This window comes from Vombatus ursinus, unplaced genomic scaffold (assembly GCF_900497805.2).
Source record: "Vombatus ursinus unplaced genomic scaffold, bare-nosed wombat genome assembly UNPS02009835.1, whole genome shotgun sequence".
NCBI classification, from domain to species: Eukaryota; Metazoa; Chordata; class Mammalia; order Diprotodontia; family Vombatidae; genus Vombatus; species Vombatus ursinus.
In genome coordinates, this window is record NW_020949613.1 from 4828382 (window position 1) to 4841276 (window position 12895).

At 38.4% G+C, this 12895-nt stretch overlaps 1 pseudogene; it reads left to right on the top strand.

Annotated features, from left to right (window-relative positions):
- The first annotated feature begins 233 nt into the window (after positions 1 to 233).
- On the top strand, positions 234 to 12090 carry LOC114036395 (annotated as a pseudogene).
- The last annotated feature ends 805 nt before the right edge of the window (positions 12091 to 12895 follow it).

Genomic DNA, 12895 nt, shown 5'->3' on the forward strand with positions numbered 1-12895 from the left:
TTTACCTAGGGGAGAGTCCTTAGACTCCAGAGAACTGGGTTTGAATGATGCCATGTATAATGACTAGCTGTGTGAACCTGAATTAGTCACTCAATCTCTCAGGAACTTGAATTTTTTTTTATCTATAAAATGATGATTACAATACTTGCATTTTCTATTGCTCAGGTACACTGTGAGCTGACTTCTTTGCTTTGCAAAAATTAACTTGTATTTTTTGGTTCTTGGCCTCTAAGATGACCAAGAAGAGGAGGAAAGGGCATGCCAAGAAGCCTGTGGCCAGGTGCAGCCCATCTGCTGCACACAACTGCTCCCTCCACATGACCAAAAACAAGGCTATCAAGAAGTTCATCATCCATAACATCTTGGAAGCCGAGGCCATCAGGGACATTTCTGAAGCCAACGTTTTCGACTCCTGTAGCAAGGTAGTGAGTAATCAGTCCCGTGAAGCATGAAAGGATCAGACACCCCAACCCCAGTTCAGACCTGGTGGTGCTGCCCGAGACTCCCTCCAAAGCCCATGTAAAACACAGTCTTCCCATCAATATTCCTGAGCCTATCAGAGGAAAATAAAATGGTTGGTCTAAAAAAAGGTGAAGCTTTTAGAATACACATACACAGGTAGAACACAAGTAAAATGACATCACCTTCCTTTTCATAGTCTGGTGGAGGAGGAAAACATATGATTCTTTAAATCTCAGATATGAAGGAATTATTGAGACAATGATGGTTAGTAGACTTTGCTAAGATCAGAATACAATGGAATTATTTAATATACATATGACTACTGAAGATACACCATTTTTATCAGAGTTTTATACTTTTTATTAATTCCCCATCCCAGTCCCTATATTTATCTAACAAAATAGTTTATCATTGTAAAACATTTTATATCTAAAAGTCACTTTCATAATCCATTATTTCTCTTAATGTAACAACCTTATGAGAGAGTCAGTACAGATTGCTCAGGGGCATACTTGTGATCATCAATGGGAAGAAATCCCTGTATGGAAATTCCCTTAAGCGGTGCATCTTGTTTTGCCACTTAGTCTTAGAAAACTAACAAGGTAGTGATAGTTTGATTAGCCTGCTATGGTCATGCACATAGCATGTGTAAGAGGCAGGACTTGAACACAGGTCTTCCCATGATGATAAGGCCAGCCCTCTATCCATTAGACCACACTATCCTTTGGCAGATATTATTCATTCACTTTTATATTGGAAAGGCAACATGATATGGATAGAGAGCAGGCCATGGTTACCAGAAGATTATAAGGAGGCTTGGTTCTGATATATCCTACTTGTGCAACCCTAGACAGGTCACTGAGAAATAGGTGCTATTAATATCCCCTTTTCTCTTTTCATTAAAATGGGGATAAATAATACCAGCTGTCTCAAAGGGTTGCTATACGAATCAAATGATATAAAATATGTGTTTTACAAACATTAAGGTGCTATATAAGTGTTTTGTCATCCTTATTGCTATCATTGTTATTATTTAACTTTGCAGTGTCCCAGGCAATCCTTAGATTAGAAATCACAGAATAGGTATGTCTTTTACATTGGTAGGAGAGATTTCCCAACAGGGATGAAATTACATAGATAGCAAACAAAAATATGGATAAGGAAACTGAAGCTGAAAGAGATCTGCTAACTCCAAACTCAGTTCACTTTCCAGTACTATATGGTGTTTTTTATCAACATTTTCTTCTAGTTGTGTGTTTTTATTCTTTTTTTTTCTGAAGAGTCATTACATCAAGTTCATTTCAGTGGGATTCTGAAGGGGCATCAGCAAAAGCCAGAGCCTGAGTCAAATTGATTTAAACTCTGGAGTAACATATTCTCCTTTCAATACTTTAATTATTTAAAGTGCACTGGAATAGGGAACCTCAACAGACATACCAAGGTCCCCAGAATAGTTTGAAAATGAAAGTCCTAAAATGCTTTCAATTCCCTGAAGTGGAGATAAGAAGTTAATCAAAGAGGACAGAGTCAATGAGAAGGTAAGTGAATGGCCTGTTTTCAAATAGAGAATTCTACTTTCCAACTGAAAAGGAGAGGAGAAAAAAGTCATAAGATGCGTCCACTAAGAAACACAAAGTCACTTTTGGAAGCCTTGAGGTTTGATCAGCACCTGTAAACCAAAGGTCCACTTTTAGAATCCTTGAGGTTTGATGAGCACCTGTATAAAGGGCCTTTAAACCAAAGAGTCCACTTTGGGGACACCTGAGGTTTGATCACCACTCTTACAAGCGGTCTTTAAACCAAAGGTTCACTTTTGGAACCCTCAAGGTTTAATGAGTACCTGTAGAAATGGCCTTTAAACCAAAGTTTCCACTTTTGAGACCCCTCAGCACCTGTACAAGGGACTTTTAAACCAGTTTGTTTATGCTATATTCCAACATGAATAAGGGCACTTCACATTTCCCATGTAGATCAAGCAAGCAAGCAAGCACTTGCTAGGGACAGATACTGTGCTAGGCACTGGAGATCCAAGCACAAAAATAGAAACATTCCCTTTTCACAAGTTTACTTCATGACAAGGAAGACAACAAATACATATATAAGCCTATATTGGATAAATATAAAGAGAACAAATACAAGGTAGTTAAATAAAACCTAAGGAGGGCACTAATAACTGGGATGAGGAAAGGCTTAATGAGGAAGGTGACGCTTCTGTTTTATCTTGAAGGAAGAATTCTTCAAGAGGAATTGAAATCAGAGGGCATTTCAGGCATGAAAAGAGTGCCAGAGTAAAGGCTTGGCAGTGTTTTGGTACAGTAAGAGTCGATGTGGTATAATTCCTTCAAGAGAACCCATGAGACCCAGATCTCAGTACCAGCTCCACCTCTTATCAGCTGTCCTTGTGCCCTGATTGTTTGGAAAGTCCAGTGGATAAGCACAGAACTCCCCTGAGCCTACTTTTCCAATCAATATAATAAGAATAATAATGCTATAAGGTCATTCATCTAGACTTGGCAGAGATATTAGGAATCATCTAGTCCAACTCCACAATTTCACAGCTATAGAAGCCACTAGTGGCAGTGAAGAGAGCACTGAGCTTGAAGTTAGTCCAGAAGACCTAAGTTCAAATGCTATGTCAGACATTTAGCAGCTCACTACACTTACTGACAAGTACTTTCCACAAGTAAAGTAACCCTGGGCAAAATAGAAATAACTCAACTTATCTCAGCCTCACTTTCCTCATCTGTTAAAAAAAAAAAAGATTTGGATTCTGAACTTGATGGCATATAATGTCTTTTCCTCCTCTAAATGTATTATTCTACGCTCCTAATAGCCTGAGACTCAAGGTTACAAAGATAAGTATCAGAGCTGGGATTTGAACTAGGTCTTCTGAATTCAAAGTTCTCTCCACTGTACCCTATTGGTTCTATAAAATTTCCTACCTTCCTTATAGGGTTGGTGTGAAGAGAGAGAATCCTCTGTAAATGGTAATGTACTATAGAAATATAAATTATTTATTATTATTTAATTCAATTCCCTTGACTCACAGATGAAGAAACTGAAGCCCAGAAATGTGAAAGACTGAAATAATACACAGTGTTTTTTTTTTAATTGAAATAACAATTGGGTGCCATTTCAAAGTACAGTGGAAATACAATTTATTTTGCAGTTAAAAGATCTAGGTTCAAATTTGTTTTGCTTCTTAATTGGTTGTAGGACCTTGGACAAGTTACTTCACCTCTATGGGTTTTTTGTGTTCATAGGATTATGGAAGCAAAGCTGGGAAAGACCATAGAGGTGACTGAGTTCAATCCCCTCATTTTAGAAAAGATGAAACTGAGGCACCAAGAGGACAAGTGACATAGTTGGTAAGTGATGAAGCCAGAATTTGAACCCAGGTTTTGTGACTCCAAATCTAGCACTTTTCCTGCTGTTATGCTATCTCATATGAAACATATTGTTTCTCCCACAAGTATGTCAACTCCTTGAAAATAAGGAAGCATCTGTTTTGCTTCATCCTGCTTTTCCAGTCTTCTTACAACTCAACCCCCAACATATCCTCTTTGATCCAGTGACACTGGCCTCCTGGCTATTCCAAGAACACTCCAGACATTTTTTCTGATTGTTCCCCATTATTGGAACACTTTCCTCTTCCACTCTGACCTATGACCTCCCTGGCTCCTTTTAAATCCCAACTAAATTTCCACCTTCTAGAAGAAGCCTTCCCCAACCTTCTTAATTCTAGTGTTCTCCCTCTTTTAATCATTTTCTACTTGTCCTTTATATACTTGCCTTGTATATATGTGTTTACATGTTTTTTCACCCATCAGATTGTAAACTTTTCTAGGGCAGGGACTGTCTTTTGCCTCTTTTGATATACCTAACATTTAGCACGGTGACTGGCATGTAGTAGGCACTTAGTAAATGTTTATTGAATTGAAATGAGTCCTTATAGCCCAGAGACTGGTTAACACTCTAGGCACATACTTAACAAAACTTCATTAAATGAATGAAGAGACCTCAGGTTCCTTATCAGTAAAATGAAGGGATTTGACTAGATGGCCTCTAACAAATCTTCCAGTTTTAAATCTCTTATTCACTAAAATTAATAATCTATATCCTAAAGATACATTTTAAAATATGTAATATAATATCGATTTCTCCTAAGGTTATAAACATCTAATGGACCGGGACAACCCACTGAAAATCCAATGAAAGAGATTATTCTTTCTGGTCATTGGCAGTGTTTAAGTGGATTTCACTGCTTTCTCCACAAGTTAATCATACTACAATGTTGTGATGCTTGTAAAAATGTTAGAGCCATCATCCTTTGCTTGCATTGACATTGTCCTTGTTTAAAAGTTCAGCCAAGTTCAAGAATAGAGTGAGGCCTAACACTCGAATTTTGAAACCCTTCCCATAGGGGTGTGTTTTCATTTCCTTTTATTATTTTTCTACCCATTGTTTTTTCTTTTTGGAATAATTTACAAGATCAGAGCTGTAGACTTGAAAGGGACCTCTGATGCCATCTACCAACAAGGCTAAAAGAAACTAAATCACTTGACCAAGGTCACATGTTGGATGGGGAGGGATTTGGACCCAGGTTCTCTAGCTCCAAAGCCAATACTCTTTCAACTGTACCTTACAGCTTAAGACCAAAAGAATTTTTATAATGGGCAAATCCAAAAATATCAGCAACAACTCCCCCCAAAATGACAAACAATAAAAAAAAACACAGAAATACATGGAATAAAGGGTATTGATTTTACTGGTGTAGGGAACTTTTGAATTTGATATTTCCTTAAAAAATTGCCTGGGGTGGGGTAGGAGGGATTAGGAAATTAAGTAATTTGCCCTGGATTACAAAAAAAAAGTCTGAGATGCACCAAACTCACCTCTTCCTAACTGCAAGATGGGCACTCAAGGCACCACCATTATTCCAGTCTTCCAGGATTCTAACCTTGCAGTTGTCTACTCATCACTCTCATTCAATTGCCAAATTCACAAATCTAATCAATTGCCAAATTTTTCCATTTTTACCTCCATAACATCTCTCTCACCAATGCCTTCCTTCTAGTCATACAGGTACCATTTTGCTTTATGCCCTTATCACCTCTCACCTAGATTATTGCAAAAACTTCTAATTGTTCTCCTTGTATTAAATGTCTCCCTACTTCAGTACATTCTCCATATTCTTGTTAAAATTTTCCTTAAACACAGATATGATCATGTGACTCATTATTCTCCTCAATAAACTCTAATAGTTTCATATTGCCTCTAGAATAAAATAAATACTCATATTTAGCTTTTTTAAAATTTTTTCCAATTGATGAAAATCCACCCTCTCTCACTTCTATCTTCCCCTTCAATCCCTACATTGAAAAAGAAATAGAAAAAAAGTTGTAATGAATTCCCACATTGATCCTGTCCAAAAAGTGTGTCTCAAAATGCACCCTGAGTCCATCACTTTTCCATGAAGAGATGAGTTACATACATACATGCATACATAACATACATATATGTATGTGTGTGTATATATATATATATACACATATATATATATATACACACACACATGTGTTTGTCTTCCTCTTTCGAATGAAAGAGCCCTTGGAAGAGGAATTCTTTTATTTATTGTATTTTTTATCACTAGTACCTTGCAATGTTGCTCACATGCAGCAGATACTTAATAATTATTTGTTAATTGATTTATGCATTGTTGCATGGTGGAAAGAGTACTGAATGTGGAATTAGAAGGTCTGCATTTGAATCCTGGCTCAGTCTATATGACCTTGCGTGTGTCACTTAGTCTTTATGGGCTTCAGTATTCTCGTCAGTAAAATACTGGGTTTAGACCAGGACCCCTAAAGTCCCTATCAGCTCTAAATCTATAAATAGATGGTGATATCATTTACAACTCTACAGCCCTTTATAGTTTATTTAGCTAGACCCTTGTGTCTGCTCTCCCCAAAGCAGTTCCTATACATTCTGAGAAATGTAGGAAAACAGTGGATAGAGAGCTTGTCTCAAAGCCAGGAAGACTTCACTTAAAATACCTCATTATATATATATATTGGTTGTTTGACCCTCAGCAAATCACTTAACTTCTTAGTGACCTAAAAACTCACTAGGACTACTAATTGAGTAGAAGTTGTTCACTTGTTTTGGGAGAGGGATTTTTCTGACTTGAAATCTTCCTGATACCAATCAAGCAATTACTCAACGAAGTGCTTACTACATACCAGGCACTGTGCTAAGGGCTAGGTTTGCAAAAAGATGCAAAAGAAAGTCTCTGCTCTTAGAGGGCTCACAATCTAATGGGGGAGACAGCTAGCAAACAAATATGTACAAATAATCTATATGTAGGCTAACTAGGAAATAATTAACAGAGGAAAGGCATTAGGATTAAGAAGTGTTAGGGAAGACTTCCTGTAGAAGGTGAGATTTTAATTGAGACCTAAAAGAAGCCAAAGAAATCATTGGTCAGACCAGAGAAGGGAGAGCTTTTCAGGCAAGGGGGAAAACCAGAAAAATTACTCAGAGTCAACAGATGGAATGTCTTGTTTATGGAACAGCCAGGAGGCCAGTATCACTGAATTGAAGAGCAAATGTCAGGGAATAAGGTGTAAGAAGACTGGAAAGATAGGAGGGAGCTTGGCTATGAGGAGCTTGAAGGACAAGCAGAGAATTTTTTTTAACTTTATCCTGGAGATGATAGGGAGCCACTGGAGTTTATTGAGTGGGAACAACAGGGCAGGGGGTGTTTGTTAGGCAAGTTGGGGAGGGAGAGGTTTTAATTAAATCCATGAGAGCTGATGAGATCACCAAGTGAAATAGAATAAGAAAGAGAAGGAAAAAGAGCCCAGGACAGAACTGTAAGGGACTCTTGGGGTTAAAGGCCATGACCTAGAAGATCCAGCAAAGGAGACAGGGAAAGAATAGTCAGATACATAGGAGGAGAACCAAGAGAGAATGGTGTCCTGAAAGCCTAGAGAGAAGAGAGGATCAAGGAGGAGAGAGTGATCAACACTCAAAGGCTACAGAGAGCTTAAAGAGAATGAGGATTGAGAAATGGTCATTGGATTTGGCAACTAAGAGATCATTAGCAACTTTGGAGGGAGCATTTTCAATGGAATTGGAAAGTTGGAAGCCTGACTGTCAAGAGTTAGGAGGAAAGTGAGAGGAGAGAAAGTGGAGGCATCTATTATATATAGTCTTTTTGAAGACCTTCTCTACAAAAGACATAGGACAATAATTAGCAGGGATGCAAGAATCAAGTCAAGATTTTTTCAGAATGAGGCAGATATGGGCATGTTTGTAGGCAGTAGGAAATGAGTCAGAGGACAGGAAGAGGTTGAGAATAACTGAAAGAATAGGGATGACAGAGGTGAGATATCTGTTGGAGGAGACAGGATGGAATATGATCACTTAAACAAGTGAGGGGGGGTTAGACTTGGGAAGGAGTAAGGCCACTGCCTGATGTGAAAGTGGTGAAAGGGGAAAAAAGTGGAAGAAAGGATGTGAGTGATAGGAGATGAGGAAGAGGAGGAAGGGGAAGTGTACGGCAAATGGCTTCAATTTTTTTTCTGTAAAATACAAGACAAGGTTCTTAGCTGAGAGATTGGGTAGGGGAAGCCATGAGTGGTTTGAGGAAGAATGAAAAGATTTGGAAGAGCTGCTGTGGAGAGTGGGATTGTGAGTTGATAAGGGAGGAATAATAAGATTACCTAGTAGCAGTGAGTGCCCAGTTAAAATTGTATATCATAAATTTGTAGTGCACTCAATCAGGACAATCACATGATTTTCTCCACCTTCATTCTGCAGCATATGTGTGTAAGAGTGAAGGCTATGATTGGCGAAAGTGATCAAAGGTTGAGGCTTGACTACACATAATGAATGATATGATAATGGGGCTAGAGATACAAGAGAGGACAGTGTGAGTTGAATTGATTTGACAAGGAGTCAAGAAGGAGAAAAGAGGAAAGAGTGACTGGTGTAGGGGAGATGGCCTGGGAGAGAATTGGAAGTCACAGTTCAGACAAAGAATAGGGTTTTGTAAGAGAAGACAGAGGGGGAGGTGAAAAGTCAGTACAGTATGGACAGATAAGGGGATTTCGGAATTCTTGAACATAGAGATAGTACTTTTGTGGGTGGGTTATGGTAAGATTGAGGGTATGAACATCTTTGTGACTGAAGTTGAGTGGGTAAGTAGCTTATGGGAGATGAATAGGTTGTGAAAATAGGTGGTTAAGGAATTTGAGGGAGAATTAGTATGTATGTTGAAATCCTCTAGTATACATGAGGATAGGAACTGAAGAGGAAATGAAAATTGTGAGCCAGTTACGAGACTCATAGAAGAAGGAAAGGGAATGACCTCAGGTTCTATAGACAACAGCTACAAAGATTTTGGTTGTGTAATAGTTGTGAATAAGATGAAACTCAAAGAAAGATAGATTATTGATTGATTTATTACAAAACATTTTCATAGCTGTCACGTCATCTAATCTTCTCAATATAAGCAGGGCATCTATTCCTATCTTACAGAGAAGAAATAATGATTCATAGAGGTTAATTGACTTGTTTGGTATCACTCTCTAATAAATGGGAAAAGCAAAACTTGAACCCAGATCTTTTAATTATAGGCCCAATATTCTTTTTTTATTTTGTTTTCTTCAACAAATATCTCTATATAGATAATTCTCAGATCTATTTATCCAGCCCCAACCTCTCTCCTGATTTCCAGTCTCACTTCCCCAACTACCTATTGGACATCATGAATTGGATGTCCTATAAACATCTTACATTCAGCATGTCCAAAACTGAACTCATTATCTTCTATCCCCAAATACTCCCTTTCAAACTTCCCTCTTATTTTTAAGAGTATCACCAGTCCTTCAGTCACCCAAGTTTGAAACCTTGATGTCATTTTCTAATCTTTGCTGTCTCTCACTCCCATGTACCCCTAATCTCTAATTTGTTGCCAAGTCTAATCAATTCTACCTTTATGACAGTTCCTGTTTATACTCCCTTCTCTCCTGTGACATTACTACCAATTTGGTTCAGGTCCTCATCACCTCACCTTACAAATATTGCAAAAAAGTTTGACTTGTCTCTCTCAATTCTTTCCCTACCCCAATCCACCTTTCACTCAGCTGTCAAAATGATCCTTCTGAAGTGCAGATCTGATCATGCCACCTCCATAATCCAATCAATTCCTATGGTTCCTTATTACTTTCATGATCAAATATAAAATTCTTTAAATCTTAAAGCCTTTCATAACCTGGCTCTTTCCTACATTTTCAAGATTCTTATATCTCACTCCTCTTCACATATTTTACAATCCAATGGCATTGGCATCCCTGCTTTTGTTTGCACAAGAAACATCTCCAGACTCCAGATATTTTCACTGGCTGTCTCCCTTCCCCCCCCCCCGCAATTATGTCCATCCTCATCTCTGCCTCCTGGTTACCTGGCTTCTTCCTTCAAGTATTGCTAAAATCTTACTTTCTTTAAGAAGTCTTTCCTGGATTTTCCTTAATCCTAGTATCTTTGCTATAAGACAATCTCCAATTTAACCTTTACATCTTTTTTGCACATAGTTGTTTGTGTATTTTCTCTACCATTTGACCATGACCTGCGGAAAGTAAGGACTATTTTTTGTCTTTTTTTGTATGCTCGGCACTAAGAACAGTGACTCACACATCGTAGGTGCTTAACAAATATTTCTTGCCTTGCCTTGATTAAAACAAAGCCATAAATGTTTCACTTCAGACTGTCCATTCGTTACTGATTCATTAGCAGATAAAAAAGTTTGGACAATCTCTGTACTAAGTAAAATTTTCATTGATACTACCTGGGTCCCCCAAAGGACATAATAGTCTTTATGATTTGGTTTTCTTTCTCTTTGTCAATTAGTGCATCTCTGCATGTTGCCATGTGAGGGGACGGATGGAATTGCTTCCAAATTAAACTTTGATTTGGGACGATTTTGAGAAACCTTCTCTCAACCATGCCTCTAAGTTCAATGTTATATCAACATTACCATATTTGGCACATTGGTTCTGATCTATTCCATGACTATAATTGCAATTGTGGAGTGTTACATACTGCTATTTGTGGCGCAAAGCATGCTATTGGACATCCTGCTAAATAAAGAGTCCCTGAAGGAGAATTTGAGGACATAGACATCTGCCCTCAATCATGGTGACTTTTTGACTAGAAGAGACCTTCCACATTATACAAATCATGCCATAACATCAGGATTGATCTCATGCCTAAGTGCTTGACTATGTGATATGGTTTGAAGGATACTGTTAAGGCTTCCTCTGTCCAAATATTTCTCTTTTACTGGTTTACTTGTGGTCTGCAGAATTCCACTAACAGAGGTTCATCCCTTTAGAATAAGGATTTTTGTCTCATGGAGTCAAATTTTCAAATACAAATATTGCTGAATCAGCAAGTTAAGATGCCTTTATTCATCAAATCTCAATGGTGCCTAGTATAGCAAATTACTTTGAAAAGTGCCATCTATCTAGGAAGCAAGGGTGTAGCAGAAATATCAGTTAATTAGGAGTCAAATTACCCAGGTTCATAGGATCATAGATTTAGAGTTAGAAGGGACCCTACAAGGCTACTGAGCAAACTCCCTCATTTTATAGATGAGGAAACTTAGGTTCAAAGAGATGAAGTCATTTTCCAAAGTAATATAGCCAATAAATATCTGAGGCAGAGTTTGAACCCAGGTTTTCCTGACCCCAAGACTAGTGCCCTATCCATTCTATTCTTTCTCTTGCAACAGACTGCCTCCTCTGTCATCCCCACTGTTTCACTTATTTCAATTTCTCCCTCACTATTTACTCATTTCTTTCTGCCTACAAAAATGCCCAGGTCTCCACTATCTTGAAAAAAAACCTCACTTGATTCTTCTATACCTGTTAATTATCATCCTATATCTCTTCTGCCCCCACAGGTAAACTTCTTGAAAAAGTCATCTACAATAAGTGCTTCCACTTTTTTCCCTTCAGAGGATTTTGTGAGAATAAGGGAGTGCCTCCAGCCAAAAAATTGAGGAACAACTGAAGAAGTGTTTTCCTCTGCTCTACTACCATAATCCCAGTTCAGATTCTGATAGTTAAACATTGAAAGCAGCAAAGTTATGGCAGTTGGCAGACTCACTGACAAGTGAGAAGCAGAACCAGAAGAAGGAACAGACAGTGCTACTTGAAAAGCAGATTTCCCCCTATTCTCAGGTTCTCCTCCGCTATCTTTCACTGCTGAAGAGGCTTCCTCAGGAGCATTGGCTAAAATACAATCAGAGCTGGATCATATTAATGCCCAGTACTTGGAGATCAAGTGTAGTACCATGATTCTGAAGATAATAATGGAGTAGCTATAGATTTTGTCAGACACTTATGCAGCTCAGAAGGTAGAGGTTCATTGACTCATTAGGGATAGTCTGTAGGAGGCCATTCACCTACAGGAGCCAGACATGGAGAAATCATGCCAGGTCTTGAGCACTTATGAGGTGCTGGATAAGGAGTTTGACAAGCTGTGAAGGAGTACCATTTGAAACAGGCACCTAAGGACAAGTGCTGGGATCTTCAGGAGTTTCATAAGTCTTGCCTTTGAGTTTTACAGAAACCAAGGGCCAGGATCCTTCTGCCTCAGCAGCACACATTCTTCCTATCCTGTTTCTCCTATATAAATATTGCTTTCTCACTTCTCAAAAGGTAAAACCACAATAAAAACTCTAGTGGACTAGGTGTTCTTCTAGTTTGTGTCCTGTGCTTGCAATAACCTGGCCTCCTCCAATTCCTCCCTAGGAATAGGTTTGTATATCTTGTGGCCTCTTAAGAAAACCAATTCTGCCCTTCATCCAACTGTTGTCTAAATAAAATGATGATATATGGAGCAGCTAGGTGGCACAGTGGATAGAGCACTGGCCCTGAATTCAGGAGGACCTGAGTTCAAATCCGGCCTCAGACACATAACACTTACTAGTTGTGTGACCCTGGGTAAGTCATTTAACCCCATTGCCTAGCCAAAAAAATAAAATAAAATGATGATATGGATTTTAAAAAACTGGGAAAAAAACTGAAACTGTTCTCTCTAAAGTTGCTAACCATCTCTTAGCTGTCAAATCCAATAGCCTTTTCTCAATCTTCATTCTCCTTGAGCTCTCTGTAGCCTTTGACTTTATTGATCATTCTCTCAATTTTGATACACTAGGCTTTCAGAACCCTTTTCTCTCCTGGTTCTCCTCCTATTTATCTGGCCAGTACTTCTCTCTTTCTCTTTTATGGGATGCTCCTCTATATCACAGCCTCTAATCTTAGGTATCCCTTGCAGTTCTGTCCTGGACCTTCTTTCTTCCTTTTATACTATTTCATTTGGTGATATCATCAGCTCCTACGGATTTAATTACTGTCTCTAT